The sequence below is a fragment of the Euphorbia lathyris genome, chromosome 3 (assembly GCF_963576675.1).
Source record: "Euphorbia lathyris chromosome 3, ddEupLath1.1, whole genome shotgun sequence".
NCBI classification, from domain to species: domain Eukaryota; kingdom Viridiplantae; phylum Streptophyta; class Magnoliopsida; order Malpighiales; family Euphorbiaceae; genus Euphorbia; species Euphorbia lathyris.
Genome location: NC_088912.1, coordinates 94,270,246 through 94,285,538, shown reverse-complemented (window position 1 = coordinate 94,285,538; position 15,293 = coordinate 94,270,246). Strand labels below are relative to the sequence as shown.

The window sequence follows — 15,293 nt, the reverse complement described above, 5'->3', positions numbered from 1 at the left end:
AACATAATTGTCAAAGCTCCAGGGACCCCCGGCAATCACTCTGTCTCTATCAATCGGGTGAAAAAACTCAAACGAATATAGATTAGGGCTTACCTCTTGAATATCAACTCCTCTAACCGGTCTCCATAATAATGCCAGACGGTTTCTCATGCTCAGGAAATTGAGTGGTCTATCCGCTGCAAACCGGCCCAAGAAGCGAAGTCCCGAGTCCACCACTACCTCTGCTATCGGCGGCGCTACCAGCTCAAGGTGCCCCCCTTCTTCTCCTTCAATTCTCAGACCCTCCATTTCCCTTTCCATCTCAATACAAATCAGATACCTTTCCCTCAATTTGTTAAAGGCCCTCAAATTACATAACTGCACAACCAACCTTCTAAGCCAAATCAAGAACACCAAAAAAAACCACAACTCACCACCCAGAATAAACACAGCCACTTACTCTGCCTCACCACCCAGAATAAACACAGCCACTTACTCTGCCTCAATTTGATAATGGCCCTCAAATTACACTACCGCCCCTCCACAACCCAGCAATTAGAACGCAAACAGAGATGCAACCAGAGAGTCAAAAACGAAATACACGGACAGCAACCAACCGCACCCAAATTACACGGTCGAGAAACACAATCAAAACAGCAGCAAGAAATCAAGCAGGTAACAGCTACAAGGCATCAAGAACTCGAAAGAAATCTAAAGATAATCCGCAACGAACAAGAACTCACGACAAGAAACACAAACTACACTCAAATGGGTTTGAGACTACCTTCACCATCGGAGGGACAACTCTCACCGGCGGAGTCATGCGGGCGGCGGCGGCGCAGGTCCAAGAAGTCGGCGACGGTAGCAGTGGCTTAGTTCATGGATCTGGTGCGGCGGCGCTTCTGCAGTTCCTAGTCGAGAGAGATTTTGTACAATACTAAATACGAATATTTAACCATTTAATTCGTAATATATATTTATTTTTAGGAAAAAAATATAATTAAACTTCTGAATTTTGCCCGTTTTAAGAATCAAGCCCATGATCAATTATTTTTTCACATTAAGCAATTGATCATTGATTCTGTTATGGATTCAGCCCTTATTGAACTTTTTCGTCGAATTATGGCGGCATGCATTGTTAGGGCGATTCGGCCTATTGACATGGATAAATAAAAATAAAAGATTATTGACTAGGATAGATAGAGATTAAAAAGTAAAAAGAAATTACAGAAATCAATTTCCATTAAATTCTTCCAAGCTTGATCTTCTCATCTCTCATTTTGCGATTTTCAGCATTAGAATCGCCAAATCGATCTCCTCCTTTTCCAAACTCGACGAAAAAGTTCAATAAAGACCGAATCCATAACAGAATCAATGATCAAGAGCTTGATCCTTAATATTTAATCTATAAATTTTAACACAGTAGGATTATATTATACATTAATTTAATGGTAAAGGTCCAAATACAATTTGGTACTTCATTCCGTATATTCCTACATGATAAATTCAACTTTACATTATAATCTGGACAAGAGTACATTTGAGATTTAAGATCACAATTCTTCCTACACAGCGTCCTCATGGCCGGCTCTAGGGGGAGTTCCCCTAGGCCTGTGCCTAGGGCCTCACCAAATGTGAGGCCTCATTTTTTATTTATTTATATAAATGGTGCTTTTTTTATTTATGAAATTATATAAGAGGCCTTCGATTACAAGAGCATGCTTTTTTTTTAAACCAGTTAATGGTTTTATTGTATATTACTAGTTTTTATAAATAAAAGATTTCTATCCATTACTTTCGTTTGCTGTCAATTTCTACTCATTTTTTCCTCTAAACAAGACACCTGTACTAATACAAGAAACAATACTTTCCTATAAAAAAATATCTCATGATCTTTTTAAAATTTTGTCCAATCTTTCTAAAATTTTATTATTTAACCACTTATTTATTATTTAATCACATTTTATCTCTAAACTATCTCAATTAGTGTAAATTATCCAATTTTAATGGAGACTTTACAAAATCGTATGTGGTGATATTTTAACATATAGACTTGACAAGTCACGTGTCTTAAAGTTTATTTGACACAAATTTTTTTATGAGAAAATAATTAATTAGATTAAAACAAGGAAAATAAATAAAAAATAAATCTCTAAACTAAAATTTATCAAGTCTTATTATCAAAATATGGTTACGTGTCAATAGAATAGCAGTTCTATTAAATTTCCATCCAAATTGGGTGAAATTTCACCAATTATGATAGGCCAAATGACAAGATTTGGATAGATTGAGGACCAAATGACAAAAATTTAGATAAATCGAGGGTCAAATAGTAGTTTAAGTCTTATAATTCTAATAAAGGCACGTCTCAACCAATCTCTAATCATCAAAATAAATTTTTCTTTTTCTCTCCACAAAATCTTGCGATTAGATCCGAGTTCAATCGTCCAAAATTAATTTCTATAAATTAGTATTTTATCGTCTGTTTGCTGCTCTCATGACTGGTGAGAAGAAACTTGATTTTACACATACAAAAACAAGAAAGAATAATAATTTCTTAGCCTTAAATTATTATTATTTGAGTTTGATTATTAAGATTAATATATGATTTGAATTATAGTTTTTTTTTTTTTAATAGAATTGCAACTTTATTAGATAGTAGGACTAGCGTCCTCACGAATAACATCTGCTAGCCATATAGGCAAAACACTGAAAAGACTATCGTTAGCATTGGAATAAGCCCGTCTAGCCATAACATGAGCGGCCTTATTCGCTGAACGATGAATAAAACACAAATTAAAACCAGAATGCGAGTTGATGATATCCCTGCAATCTTGAACAATCAAACCGAACTCCGAATTATCTTGTTTGTCAGAATTAATCGCATCCACAACTAATTTGGCGTCCGATTCAAAGACAACATTTATGAAATGTTGGCTAGCAAGCCAACTCAAACTCGTACGGACCGCAAGTGCTTCGATGATCTTTGGTTCCTTTACAGCTTTAATTAAGCAACTGCTCCCAAACAGAAAATGGCTCGTCTCATCCCTTACAACCGCTCCCAATCCACAGCTTCTGATTTCCGCAAAGCTCGCCCCATCTGTGTTGCATTTTATTGAACCAGCCGGTGGCGGACTCCAAGTCGAGGGCGTGGCGATCACTGAATCAGCTCCTAGAGGTGCAGAAAACGCAGAAGTAGCTACAGGTGGCCCAGTTCGCTTACACATAGACGAGAATGCTTTCCAGTCCCTAGTGTCGTCAAGTATAGTATGCCAACTGATATCCGTTGGCCACCATTCTTCTCGCCAAAGCACTCTATTCCGGTGTTCCCATATCGCTTTTAAACCAGCTGAATTATAGTTAATGTATAATATACTGATTGTATTTTTTAGTATTTATTATTTCTAAAATAAGATTAAATTTAGACGTGAAAAAAAATGTAAATATTGCCTAGGGCCTCCAAAATACTGGAGACGGCCCTGAGCGTCCTAGCTATATCGTGGAGCAAACTAAAACTAAGAGTGATTGCCTAATCTCATCTTCTTCTGCAATGCTTGAAGACATTGATGAAGAAGTTAAACAGCTACTTCCTACTCTTCCTAAAGCCATGGATGGGACGATTTTCGAGTTGTCTTTATATCAGGGCTTCTGGTTTCCAACTAGATTGGTTCAGCTTAACGGTGTATTATCCTTTCAAAGATGCTTCCAAGCTCATGATACATATATTATAGTTTCATCCATGCCGAAATGCGGTACTACTTGGCTCAAAGCTTTGATCTTTTCTATTGTTAATCGAACCCGTTATACACCTTCTAATACCCCGTTGCTTACTACAAACCCTCATGATCTTATTCCCTTTCTTGAAATTCCTGACCTTTCTACCATTCCATCTCCTAGGCTTTTTTTCTACACACTTGCCTCATCCAGCACTGACAGAGTCAGTTAAGCAATCTAATTGTTTAATTGTTTACATCTGCGGCAACCCTTTTGATTCTGCAGTCTCCCTGTGGCATCATTACTGTGAAATACAAACAGATTTTGAAATGTCTATGGAGGATTTTTTTGAGGTCTATTTTAAGGGGTTGAGTTGGGTTGGACCTTATTGGGATCATGTGTTAGGATACTGGAAGGAAAGCTTGGAGAAGCCGAATAAGGTGTTGTTTTTGAAGTATGAAGACTTGAAGGAAGATACTGTGTCTTGTTTGAAGAGAATAGCCGAATTTATTGGGTACCCTTTTTCTCAAGAGGAAGATGGAAATGGTGTGATCGAAGAAATTGCTAAGCTTTGCAGTTTAAGGAAATTGAAGAATTTGGAGGCGAACAAGAATGGTATGCATTCATCAACGAGACCAAATAAGGTATTCTTTAGGAAAGGTGAAGTGGGAGAATGGGTTAAGTATCTTAGCCCTTCCAAGAAGCAACATCTAGAAAATGTGATGGAAGAAAAACTAAGAGGATCTGGTTTGTTTTTCAGGCTTTCTATTTAAGATTTATTTCCATACCAAAATATAAGAAAATGAATAAAAAGAAGCAAAACAGGCTTAATACATTATTTGCCTATGAACTTGTTCAAAAAGCTTGATGGGTTCTTGAACTTTCAAAGTGTCCTGATAGCTCTCTCAACTTGCATAAAATATTCAGTTAGTCCTCTAAACTTACGCAAAATGTAATCAATTGATTACTCGGTTGCAAACAAGTAAGTTAAATGCGGAAAATGTATTGCACGAGTCTTAAAAAAAAGTAAAACGATCAGAATCAGAGTATACAGTTCTAATATTAGAGATGACAAGTTGTATAGTTGAGCAAACAATAACTTCATTTTTAATCTATTTTTTAATTATGTAATAACATTCTAAGATGCGTGGAATACATCATTCGCATTTAATTTACTTTTTTTACGACCGAATGGTCAATTGATTATATTTTATGCAAGTTCAGAAGGCTAACTGAACATTTTATATAAGTTGGAAGGATTATCAGGATACTTTGAAAGTTCAGGTTGGGGAATGATGTATTAAGCCAAGCAAAATAGGTTGTATTATGGCCATGATTATCTTTTGAAAAGCTAGCAGGTAACAATAAAGATTTTCAGTTATGTATATGCACTGATTATTATCATGTTAGTTGGACACTATATTGCACTGAAAACCCTCTTCAATATGGTTTCCGTGATTCGTGTTCATTTTCGTTTCTGTTTCCGGACCATGTTTTGAAGACTATAGTTTAATAATAATAACGTTTACCTGTGTTTGTTTCGGTTTCAATTTCTGTTTCCAAATCTAATATAGTTTGTCTGTCATTTTCTTCCGTGAGTGAGTTTGCACAAATTTAAAGTAACTTGTATTTCTAATTTTCTTGATTGGTAACTTGTTATTGGAGGTATTACGACAATTAAACGGAAATAATTAATTAATCGCAAATGAATATATGGAAAAAAAAATATTATTGGAGAGATTAGGAAGAAATGAAATATATTACTGAAATGTCTTACAAAGTTGTAATTACAAGTTCATATCATTAACTTACAGTTTCATTTATGCTCCTACTTCTTGGAACAACTTAGTTAATGTCATAAAAATGGGGTAAATTACATCCATGCTTATTAAAATTTACTAATTTTCATAGTATCATTATTAAATTTTAAAATATAATATAAAAATCACTTAAGTAGTTTGTAATATTATGGCCAATAAAGTTTGATTAACGCTTCAAAATGGAATGGTATGAAACCACGTATTTTATTATTTTCCAAAACAACAATTTCTGAAGCGTTTTCTCTCTAAATTTTCACTTTCTTTTCCTAACCAAACAACACCGAAATGGCCTCAAAACGAAAACATAGAAAAATTAAAGTTATTTAGAATATTATAAATTTTTGGAATTTTCTATTTTAAGGTCATCAATAGTCACTCTGAGGCGTTAATCAAAATTTAGTTATCATAGTGTTAGAAAGTGTGAAGTTTTTATGTTACATTTTGAAGTTTAGTAATCATACTGTAAAAAATGAGTGAACTTCAATAGACATCAGTTCAATGCCTAACCGAGATAGCCAAATGTGGCTCCGAGTTTGTCGTTTGAATTTTGATTTCCATTCTTGTCATTGTATTTAATGCAATTTGATTCATACGTATGGTATTGAACTGTTTATACTTCATTTTGCAATTGTTCAGCTACATAGAGATTTCAATTGTAATTATATATATACACATGTTTTCAGACCTTCATTTATATCAATAAATATCTTTAATTCTGAGAAACTTTAATTCTTGGGTTAAAGCGGGATTTCTTACGGTTTAGTCCCAATAAAACCGTTTCCTTAATTTTATCTATTTTACATGCTTCAACAATTTGTTGGGTCAAAACCGTAAGTAATCTCGCTTTGAGCCAAAAATTAAAGTTTATTAAAATGATATTTTACATGTTTTGGAATTTTTTGATAATTTTCTGGACACGTTTTTTGTCATACTTACATTGTTCCGACAGTGTACGAAATTGTTCCAAATCAGTGTACCATTTGTTCCAACATAATACTTATATTGTTCCAACAGAATAAATCAGCGTACCAATTTTTCCAACAAAATAGTTATATTATTCCAGCATAATACTTATATTGTTCTAACATAATAAATCAGTTTACCAATTGTTCCAAATCAATTTTATTATCTATGTCTTCAATTTTATTTTTGTTTTTTAGTATTTAATATAATATCTTCAAATTTATATTAGTTATATTATTTAGAAAATAATTCTAATTCTTATATTCTTCCAACATAATAAATCTGTGTACCAATTGTTTCAAATCTGTGTACCAATTTTCCAACAGAATAGTTATATTATTCCAATAAAATATTTATATTGTTTCAACAGAATACTCATATTGTTCCAACAGAATTGTTATATTGTTCCAACAAAATATTCCAACACATAGTGCTGAAAGGTAGGACCAAAAAGTGCCCAGAAAATTATCAAAAAATTCCAAAACATGTAGAACATCATTTTAAGAAACTTTAATTCTTGGCTCAAAACGAGATTTCTTACGATTTTGACCCAATAAATTGTTGAAATATGTAAAATTAATAAAATTAAGAAATTTTTTTTATTGGGACTAAACCGTAAGAAATCCTGCTTCGACCCAAGAATTAAAGTTTCTCAAAATAATGTTCTACATTTTCTGAAATTTTTTAATAATTTTCTGGGCACTTTCGGTTTTCTCGCCGGAAAACGCCCACCTAATCGCCGGATTCCGTTGATTTGGGACTAAACCGTAAGAAATCTCACTTTGAAATTTAAGTTTCTCAGAATGATGTTTTACTTTTTCTGGAATGTTTTGAAAATTTTCTGCGCATTTGTTTCTCATAGAAAAACAGAATTTTTTTTACCTGAATTTCTGGGATCTTAAAATGACCGTCTAATTAAGACGAGTCCAACGGTATAAAGTTTTTTAAAAACGATGTTGGGAAAGTTGGGAAAATGCATTTTAAATAAAAGAAATAAAACAATTTTCTCTTTCCTTTTATTTACACATTTGCCACCTCCCCTGGTTAATTACAAAATTGATGAGAAGGATGTTTCTAATTTTCCCAAATGATACCTTCCATAGAAAAAAGTTAGCTGGTTAAAAAAATGTAATCTCGAATTGATAATTTCCCAAATGAAAGTTAGCTGGTTAAAAAAAATGTAACTTTCTAGCTGGCTGCAACATTACTTTAAATTCAAATAATTTCCAATTGGTACATAGAGTTGAGATTTAATAGTTAGCACAATTCATTCTCCCTACACAGCCTCCAGTACATGATGGAGCAAACTAAAACTAAAACTAAGAGTGGTTGCCTAATCTCATCTTCTTCAATGCTTGAAGATATTGATAAAGAAGTTAAACAGCTAATTCCTACTCTTCCTGAAGCCATGGACGGGACGATTTTCGAGTTGTCTTTATATCAGGGCTTCTGGTTTCCAACTAGATTGGTTCAGCTTAACGGGGTATTATCCTTTCAAAGATGCTTCCAAGCTCATGATACAGATATTATAGTTTCATCCATGCCGAAATGCGGTACTACTTGGCTCAAAGCTGTGATCTTTTCTATTGTTAATCGAACCCATTATACCCCTTTTAATACTCCGTTGCTTACTACAAACCCTCATGATCTTATTCCCTTTCTTGAAATTCCTGACCTTTCTACCATTCCATCTCCTAGGCTTTTTTCTACACACTTGCCTCATCTAGCACTCGCAGAGTCAGTTAAGCAATCTAATTGTTTAATTGTTTATATCTGCCGCAACCCTTTTGATTGTGCAGTCTCCCTATGACATCATTACTGTGAAATACAAACAGATTTTGAAATGTCTATGGATGATTTTTTTGAGGTCTATTTTAAGGGGTTGAGTTGGGTTGGACCTTATTGGGATCATGTGTTAGGATACTGGAAGGAAAGCTTGGAGAAGCCGAATAAGGTGTTGTTTTTGAAGTACGAAAACTTGAAGGAAGACACTATGTCTTGTTTGAAGAGAATAGCCGAATTTATTGGATACCCTTTTTCTCAAGAGGAAGATGGAAATGGTGTGATCGAAGAAATTGCTAAGCTTTGCAGTTTAAGGAAATTGAAGAATTTGGAGGTGAACAAAAATGATATGCATTCGTCAATGAGACCAAATAAGGTGTTCTTTAGGAAATGTGAAGTGGGAGAATGGGTTGATTATCTTAGCTCTTCCAAGAAGCAACATTTAGAAAATGTGATAGAAGAAAAACTAAGAGGATCTGGTTTGTTTTTCAGGCTTTCTATTTAAGATTTCTTTCCATACCAAAACAATAAGAAAATGAATAAAAAGAAGCACAATAGGTTGTATAATGGTCAGGATTATCTTTTGAAAAGCTAGCAGGTAACAATAAAGCTTTTCAATTATGTACGGTGGTTTTCACCTGGTCAGTGAATGACTAATTGAATTTGGTCAGTCACTGTTAGATCTAGGAGGTATGAATCTAAATCTTATGTTGCTTTTAATTTTCACCACAAGATTTTGATGAGTTTAACTTGGTCAGTCACTGACCAGGTGAAAATGACTGTGCACTGATTATCATGTTTTTCTTTTTAAATATGTGTAACAGAATTTGCTTGTCGTCTCTCGTGAACGAACTCTATCGTTGCAAAGTATCGAGTCACTTCAAACCCTCTTTAATAGTGTTTCCGTGATTCGTGTTCATTTTCATTTCTGTTTCATTTTGTTCCTTACTATGTTTTGAAGACTATAGTTTAATAACAATAACGTTTACCTGTGTTTGTTTCAGTTTCAATTTCGGTTTCCACATCTAATATAGTTTGTGTCTGTCATTTTCTTCTGTGAGTGAATTTGCAAAATCAGAATTTAAAGTAACTTGTATTTCTGATTTTCTCGATTGGTAACTTATTGTTGGAGGTATTACGACAATTAAACAAAAATAATTAATTAATTAATCGCGGTGAATATATGGCAAAAACAATATTATTGGAGAGATTAGGAAGAAATTATATATATTACTGAAATGTCTTACAAAGTTGTAATTACAAGTTCATATCATTAGCTTACAGTTTCATTTATGCTCCTACTTCTTGCAACAACTTGGCATTTAATGTCATCAAAATGGGGGTAAATACTAATTTAATTTTCATAGTATCGTTATTAAATTTTAAAATATAATATAAAGGTGCCCGTTATCCTCACTTCCTTTAAAAACAAAGTAAATTTACTTTGTTTCAATAACTAATAGTATTGCGACATGTGTCAAATTAATTTAAAATAAATTAAATTATATTAAAAGTTGACCTGCTATTACAGGTTACCACTAAATAGAGAAAATTAAAGTTACACAATGTAGAATATATAATTCTATCCACCAAACTACTTTACGGAAATTGATATTACTTTACGGAAAATCTAAAAAACCTTCACAATTTTCCGTAACATTTCTATAATTTTCCGTAAATTAATTATTTTTTGTTAAATTATTAATAAAAAAATAATTTTAATTATATCCACCAAACCACTTTACGAATATTAACACTACTTTACAGAAAATCTATAAAACCTTTACAAATTTCCGTAACATTTGTATAATTTTACGAAAATTAACACTACTTTACGGAAAATCTTTTATTTCATGTTTTCTCTCCTATGAAATCTCCATTTCTTGTGCACCACCATTTATTTTTTTTTTATTTTTCCAATTTAATTCACTTTTTAATAGGGACTAAGCCAACCCAGGGGCTGAAGCCCACTCAGCCATCAGTTCCACCTCTGTGTAGCGATTGTTTTGCCCCTTTATAATACTCCTAATATTGGTTTATATTTAAATTATATAGTGTTATTTTAATATTTAAAAGTGATTGGGTTGGTTTAACATGTAAACTTTAATTTAAGAAGTCATGAATCTTATTTTATTTTATGTAGTTTTTATTTATTCGAACTTTGTTTTCAAAAATATTATGTAACTATAATACTATTATTAATTATTATTATTATCTTCATTACACTTTTGACTCATTTTTACTATATCTTTTTTCATTAAAAAATCAATTTTTAACTTTTGGGATTCAAATAACTAATTATTGAATTAAATTTTAATTTATAAAAATCATAAAAAATTATAATTAAAAGTTAAAAAAAATGTAAAAATGTTAGTATAATTTTTAAGAAAATAGTATTAAACTTATATAAAATTAAATACGTCTATTCTTTTTTATATTTGACACTTTTAACTTTTTAGCCAACATACTAAAACGACGAAGTTTAGTATGTTGGAAGCTATTTTTTTTTTGTCCAGTCAAGACTGGCTGAATTTTGAAAAATTAAAATTAGCCTCCCAAATATGGATTCCTGGCTTCGTTTGATATTGTATTTTGAAAAATTAGAATTAGTCTCCCAAATATGTGAGTGAGCCAAGCAATTACCATATTATTACATGTATCCCACACATTTCTGCCTTGGTTTCATCGTCTGTGTTTTTCTTGACAAATTGATTTTCATGGTTCGACCCCAAGTTCTCTAGTTTGAAGACCCTTGCAATTTATCAACTTGTATAGATGGAGTATTATCAAAAGGATGCAAGAATAATGGATTCACCATGTCTTGAAATAAATATTTTGAAGCCGTACCCGCCAAGATAATAGAGTTACAAATAATACTCAAGATTCAGAACAAATTTCTCTTTGTGTCAACTTGTTTTGATACCATGATAAGCAGAATTTCACGATGAACACAGAAATAAGATGAAGATCAAAGGGAAAAGATGAGAATGAGTATTATTCCATTCTAATAAAACAGTATCAGAATACATAAACTCAATAAATAGCAAATTAGGATGAATCACCATCTCATCATAACAGTAACAAGGACAAAAAGGACAATAACAATTTAACTACTGAAATAATGGTAAAATCCATATTTGATCCTCATTAGGAAATAATATGATTTTAGCTTTAACGTTTATGACATGGTGCAATTATAGTCACGTGTAACGAAACTTACGGTCAAATTGGTACCATTTCATAAACATTAAGACGTCAAGTTTTGTTACTTGAAAGACAAACTAGAACTTGGAATAAATCTAATTGTACGTTGGAATAAATCTTAGATAGAAAGCTTGAAAGACAAACTAGAACTTGCTAGTTTTTCTTCCATCGCATTTTCTAGATATTGCTTCTTGGAAGGGCTAAGATAATTAACCCATTCACCCACTCCACCTTTCCTAAAAAATGCCTTATTTGGACTTTTCCCCAGATACATACCATTCTTATTCACCTCCAAATTCTTCAATTTCCTTAAACTACAAAGCTCACCAATTTCTTCAATCACACCATTTCCATCTTCCTCTTGAGAAAAAGGATACCCGATAAACTCCGCTATTCTCTTCAAACAAGACACATTATCTTCCTTCATGTCTTCGTACTTCAAAAACAATATCTTACTCGGCTTCTCCAAGCTTTCCTTCCAGTATCCCAACACATGATCCCAATAGGGTCCAAAACAACTGACCCCCTTAAAATACACCTCAAAAAATTCCTCCATAGGCATTTCGAAATCCGGTACCATTTCGCAGTAATGGTGCCACAAGGAGACCGCAGAATCAAAAGGGTTGCGGCAGATGTAAACAATTCGACACTTGGACTGTTTAATGGAACGCTGAATAAGACAAGTGTGAGGAAAGAAGCAGAGGAGATGGTATGGTCGAAAGGTCGGGAATTTTCTCACCATTAAATAGATTGAATTCGAGAAAGGGTACGAGATCATGAGGGTTTGAAGTAAGTAATGGGGTATTAGAAGGGGTATAACGGGTTCGATTAACAATAGAAAAAATCAAAGCTTTGAGCCAAGTAGTACCGCATTTCGGCATGGTTGAAACTATAATATCTTGATCATGAGATTGAAAGCATCTTTGGAAGGATAATAGACCATGAAGCTGAGATGAGGTTGCGTACCAGAAGCCTTGATATAGAGATAACTCGAAAACTGTCCCATCCATGGCTTTAGGAAGAGAAGGAAGTAGTTTTTGAACTTCTTCATTAATATCTTCAAGCATTGCAGAAGATGAGATTAGGCTTTGCTCCATCATCTACTGATATGATATCCGAGAAGAAGGCTGCAGTATAGAAAGTTTTGAGGTCCAAATGTTAAATAGAACATGAAAAACTTAATTCCCAATTTTTTTTATTTTTAAAATATAATTTACGTCAGAGATACATATAAGATTTATAGTTGAGCTTTAACTAAAAGCTTAACATGGTATCAAATGGATCAAACAGTCGAGAGTTCGAGTCTAAAAACACACGGTGATGAGTCTGTATTATAAACGCTGCAAATCCAATGGGTATTTGCATGCGTACAAGGGTATATCAGATATTCATATAAGATCTATGATTGATCCTTAACTATAAGCTTGAACTTTTAGTTCAATTGGTTCAATGACAACTGACATATATTTCAGATAAAAGTATACAAACAAAATTAGTGGTTTGAAAGTTTACAAATAAGTGTTTAAGGTTTGTGAAGTTTGTAGTTAAAGGATTATTTTTGGTGAACCAACGCCTTATCAAGATTCACCACGAACATTGACTCATAGAATAGTGCATAATCATGATATACAAATTTGTAGTTTTGTTAATTTGCAAAATTAGACCTTATATATAAATTTGCAAAATTAGTCATTTAATTGCTCAATTTGAGATAAATAGCACTGCAATAATTTTTGTTGGAATTCTGAATTTACAAATTTTTAAACCACACCGTTGTCTTTCAAATCGGTAAAATTAAAGAGTTTATTTTTATATTTTTTTCTATATTTTATTACAGAATAACATGTAGGTGTTAACATGGACACTAACTGACCAAATTTGTTCATTCAATGTTAAAAGTAGGATTTATTAGAATTTCAAGATGGAAATTAAAATAACAATAAGGTTTGAATCTAATAAATCTAGATTTAATTGATTAAATTTATCTGATCAATAACGGTAAATATGAACACTACCAGATATAGTATTTCTTTTCAACTTTGTTTGAATTATAATTTTTTCAAGGCTTAATACAGATTTAACCTCATGTATTTGTACAAAGAAGTCAATTTTTCTCTTACACTTTGACAACGTTTTATTTATTTCTTAATTAAATTGATCTATTAAATCTTTCAATTTTTTTAAGTAGTCTATTTATCTTCTAAACTTGCGTACAATAATACATTGGCCCCTGAACTTGCTTAACCTTCAGAATTGAAATTTACAATCACCATTTTTGGAACTTTCTCTCTAAAAAATCATTTTCTCTATCATAACTAAATAAAGAACACTTAAAAGCTTGTTTGATCCAACTGATGCTGTTTGTTTTTAACTATTTCCTATATTAATTAATTTTTCTACTAAAAGCAGTTATTTTTAATTCTTATTAAACACTTTTTTATCTTCTATTTAAAATTATTGGAAGACAAAAAGTAGCTCCGAAAAATGGAACCAACGAGCATTTGCATGACTTTAAAATCAAAAAGTTAGAATATTATTTCCATCAATTCTACAATAGATGCTATATTGCTATTAGAGTGGCAAAATGTTAAAGGACTTTTATACTAGTAAATGGAAGTTTAGGCACAATAAAAAAAAGTAGAATAAAGTTGAGGGGTCTTAAATGTAATTTTACCATATTTTTAGTTTTTTTTTTTTATATATATTGGAACCAGATTGGATCTAAAATGATAACTATTCTTTTACATTATTGTCAAAGTCCATGTAATACACGTGATTAAAAATTAATTAAGATCTCCAGTATATCAAATAGCATACAATTGAAATATATTTGATTATGTTTCTAAATTATAATATGATTATAAATAATGTGTGAAGATTATTATATGAATTAATGCTAATGATAGGATTAATATATCATAATATATGTATAGTTGTTAGTACATTATTGTCAAAGTCAAAGTCGACGTGCTGATGAGATGTAATGTAATGCACACGTTCTATTAAAGATTAATTGAGATCTCCATAGTATACAATTAAGGGTTAATTATAAATAACTACTCTGTGGTTTGGCCGATTTGCGATGTGGTACCTGTAGTATTTTTTTTTGCAAACGTAACCCTGTGGTTGCAAAATTTTACATGTTTTCTTTACTTTACCAAATTTGGCCGATAACGACCTCAAAATGAAAATTTTCAAGAATTAAACTTGTTTGGTATCATATTTACTATGGAACTATATTCTTAATTTTTTCAAAATCATCATTTTTGGAGTTTTCTCTCTCTAAATATTTTCTTTCTCTCTCATAAAAAAAACAACACCTAAATGACCTCAAACCTTAAAAGTTGAAGAATTAAAGTTGCTTAAAATATCATTTAACTCTTGAAAATTTTCATTTCGAAGTCGTCATCGGCCAAATTTGGCAAAGTAAAAAAAAAAACATGTAAAATTTTGCAACCATAGGGTTGTGTTTGCAAAAAAAAAAATAGCACAGGTACCACATCGCAAATCGGCCAAACCACAAGGTAGTTATTTGTAATTAACCCTACAATTAATTAATGAAACTCTTAGCCTAGCGGTTGAGAATATACTTATGATTAGAGAGGTCATGAGTTTGAATCACGTCAGGATGGGATAGGCATTTTCCTTTTTCTATAATGTAAGCGCTATTTAATTATGTTTTAAGTTTTATTAAACGGAACCAACATACAAGGAATGTAAAATAAAACCTGGAGGGATAGTACCCCACTTTACAAGTTCTGACAAGGAATAGAAGACTTGGCTAAAGTATGAGCCACTCCACTTTAGAAATAAGACTTTTATAATCGTCTA

The 15,293-nt window shown here is 32.0% G+C and overlaps 3 pseudogenes; 2 read left to right on the top strand and 1 right to left on the bottom strand.

Annotated features, from left to right (window-relative positions):
- The first annotated feature begins 3,520 nt into the window (after positions 1–3,520).
- Positions 3,521–4,466, top strand: LOC136222797 (cytosolic sulfotransferase 5-like; annotated as a pseudogene).
- Positions 4,467–7,821: 3,355 nt separating this feature from the next.
- On the top strand, positions 7,822–8,763 carry LOC136222796 (cytosolic sulfotransferase 5-like; annotated as a pseudogene).
- Positions 8,764–11,580: 2,817 nt separating this feature from the next.
- Positions 11,581–12,529, bottom strand: LOC136222793 (cytosolic sulfotransferase 15-like; annotated as a pseudogene).
- Positions 12,530–15,293: the final 2,764 nt, after the last annotated feature.